Raw genomic sequence first — 3,734 nt, forward strand, 5'->3', positions numbered from 1 at the left:
TCTTTTTTTTTTTTTTTTTTTTTTTTATTTAAACTTGGTTTCTTTATTTTTTACTTTTAAAATTCACAAAAAGCTTTACAATATCTGCTTTCCCCATGTTGATCATCAAGGCTTTATGGTAAGACAATGAAAATTTTATCACATCAGTTATGTATACTCAAAAACAATGGATAATTTACAAACACATCTCTTTAATCAAGAACATTTTACAAAATACATACTCTGGTACACATCTGATTTTATCCTATAATTGGACTTTAAAAGGCATTTAAAAAAAGAAAAGAAAAATCCCCAACAAATTTAACACTGACAAGCCTAGCAGAATAATGCTGATGGCAAGCTATAAAGAGATCTAAATATCAAATGTACTTTGAGGGAAGGGAAAAGGAAGAAATTACCTGTTGAACCTACATTGAAATGCATCTGTTAGTAAGACTTTTCCTTTTAATGGATTTCAATAAAGTGAACAACTCCTTTGCCTCTGGCAGTTTCTCAGGTTTTATTTTCAAACTTGTGACATCTTAAAGAAACAGAATCCTGGGACTAGAATATTTAAGGAAAAGGAAAACACTGGGGACAGGAGGATATGACATCAGTACTTTCTTCATCTTTCTATGGTAAGTAATAAATCACTATTCACACTAAGGAAGAATATCAGAGATAATAAGTGGAATTTCATTTGGCTTATGTTTTATAAAAGTTAGCTAAGTATAACATCTCAATGGTAAAAATAAAAATTCAAGATAGTCTCCCTTAGGAAACTTAAAAAAATAAATGTTGCCCTCAATTAGTTTTTAAATTTGTAGAGTGGCATAATACATATTTGGAGACACTCATGATAAAATCCATTAAAATTATTTATACTGCTATTTCCTCTTTTAATATAGTCTTGATATACTCTGGGGGAGCTCTTTAGATAGCATATCCACTAAAAATAATGCCAGAACTGAAGTGAGAATAGAGTGGAAATGGAAAGAGGATGGGAGGATAATGAAATGGTTAGTAATAACAAACATGATTTTTAAGGTTTCCTCACTAATGTCACAAAATGATATATTTTGGCTCAATGGCACCACGCTGCTGGAATTGACCAGGAAATAAGTGGAATATTCTAATGGTCCCAGTTAGGTCTTTAGCTAACTCGTGATTTGGATTGCTCACTGATGAAGGACTGTTGACACAGTCTGGTTGGTAGAGGGTGGCTGTGGGGACTGACTGCCTGTTTTGCTCTGTTTCTTTGAAGAATACTTTTGAAGGGCTAGGAATCTCTAAAAGTCGGCAGAAAAAGAACTCCTCAGATTACACAGATTAACAAAAGAATAATTCTGTAAATGGCTTAATCATGAGCATGTTATCAATCTCTTTTTAAGAAAAAAAAATCTCCAGTACTCCTCTATATTTTAAATTTTTCCTCTATTGATCAGGTTTTTGAAACAATCTCAACTTTAAAATATCTCTTTATCATTCATCAAAAATTGCCCCATTAGTCTAGTATATGATGTTATTGAAGACTACATGGCAGAGAGAATAGTCAAGAGTTTCTTTTGGAAGAGATACATTGAATTCATTTACTTGGGGGAAAAAAGGATTTTATTCTAAGGTGTCTCTTGGATATTTTAAGTGCTCTACTATATCATAGAGAATTATTCTCAAACCAAATATTCTCTAAGATACTAATGTACTCAGGATAGGACACATTAACGTATTAAAAGTTACAAAGCCTAAGAAAAACAAGCACAAGTCAATAAAATCACAACTCAGAATTCAAATATTTCCACATGGTATCTTCACTATGAAATGCAAAAAGACTACTGTTTAAGTGAAATGATCTCTAACATGTAAATTTCACTCCTGTGACCAAATGATCATAAACCATGGAAGACCATGAGTAAGTACAGAAAGCTACTCCCCGGGACTGCTTTTTCAAAGCTTAAAAAATTATTTGACCATCATTTGGGTGGAGGGATGAGTATGGATTAGGAGGCCTCTACATGTTTAAAAAAGATTCTAATTAAAATATTTTAAGCAGACTATTTTAGATGTTTATTTGATACTGGAAATGTGGTCAACTATCATAAAGTATTTCTCTTCATTACAAAAATTCCATATATTAAGGATTTGAACAATTGGGAAAAAAAATCTAGAAACATTTTTTTTTTTTGCCTGAGCACTAAATCTTCTAAAAAGGCTCTCCAAAATCTTGAGCAGAAGTATCATAATCTGCAATGAAATGCTTGAGTTCTTCAACACACCGCTCACCTATTTCATGCAAATTCTGCCGCAGTGCAAACTGTATAGACTTTTCTAATGAAGGGTCTTTCTCAATCAGCATTTTCACCACCATCCCAAATGTTTCACAGTCCTGTCGGTAAACCTGTTCAATCTCTTTGGTTTTTGATGCTATTGCTTTAGAGCGACTGGTTAGTTGACTGTCTTCAAATAATTCTGTGCCATCTGTTGTATTTGACTCAGGTTCTTCTGGATGGTCAATGAATAATGGTGCGGTGGATTCAGCCTCAAACTCAGAAATTTCAGGTAAGTTACTTTCATCCGATTTCTCAAGCTTCTCAGCAGCCCATTTGCTTGCAGCCTCAGCTAGTTCCTTTTCAGTTAGCCTACTGGGTTTGTCTAACACCTTTGATGAAGGAACTGCTGATGAACTTGAGGGTGAAGTGTCTCTTGATGTTTTCAAAGACTGGACTGGTCTTTCTTTACTTCTATGTTGAGACTGATGGAAAGAATATGTTTTGCTTCGTTCTGGAGAGTAACTTCTACTACTGACACTGGAGCCAGATCTGCTGTGTGGAGAGTCCTTTCGACCTACAGGCGATTCTCTGAAACAAGGAGCATCCCTTTTATGAGGAGACCGGTCTCTCGAATAATGGGAAGAGTAGAAACTTTTTCTTCTAAAGCCATCTCTCATGTCCCTGTAGTCAGGCTGTCGGTTTGCAGAATGATCATCTCTTGTCCATCTATAGCCAGATTCATCTCCTCTGTGAGGTGGACCACTTCTTCGATCATGAGAAAAACTGCGGCCCTCGTCATATTCTCGGTAATCAACATGACTGTAATATCTACTGTAGCTTCCTTCACCAGGTCTGTCTAGCAGTGGTGGTTTCTTTGGCACAATATTAACTACTCTATGGTAGCCATCATTGGGGTGACTCCGAGGAGGTACTCGTTCTCTTGGAAGTCTTTCATAGTCATATCGTCCCTCAGACCACATTTCATCTCTTCTGTGAGCCACTACTCTGGGCCGCCGGGAGACACCACGAACGTCTCCCATACATTTCTGAAGCTGTTGAAAGCAACCAAATGCAAACTATTAAGTATTCTATTGTTTTCCCAATTTATATTAATTTTTCATATTAATATAAATCGTTGATACAAATTTTAATTACATGAATTCTCAGATATTACCCAAATGGTGGCTTGCCTTTCCTCTTAAAAAATTATCCTACCCATCATTTGCTTGATCTCTTACTTCCAAATTCTCACGTCACTTCTAATCCGTCTTTTACATCTGATATTTTCTATAAGGATGCTCACAGAATAAACATTGGTTCACCTGAGGATGATACCAGTGAACATACAAATCGGCAGAAGAATTCAGCTACATCTTCTAATGAATTGCTAAAGGTTACATGTGGAAAAGTGTGAGAAACAGAATCTGTGGAGCTTCTGACTCAAGAGGAAGCCATAACCTAAGGCAGGGTCTCCACAGATTTCTCTGG

The 3,734-nt window shown here is 35.6% G+C and overlaps 1 pseudogene; it reads right to left on the bottom strand.

Moving 5' to 3' along the window:
- Positions 1-1,439: 1,439 nt before the first annotated feature.
- LOC144256519 (periphilin-1 pseudogene) lies at positions 1,440-3,273 on the bottom strand (annotated as a pseudogene).
- Between the last annotated feature and the right edge of the window lie 461 nt (positions 3,274-3,734).

Source organism: Urocitellus parryii, chromosome 8 (assembly GCF_045843805.1).
Source record: "Urocitellus parryii isolate mUroPar1 chromosome 8, mUroPar1.hap1, whole genome shotgun sequence".
Classification (NCBI taxonomy): Eukaryota; Metazoa; Chordata; class Mammalia; order Rodentia; family Sciuridae; genus Urocitellus; species Urocitellus parryii.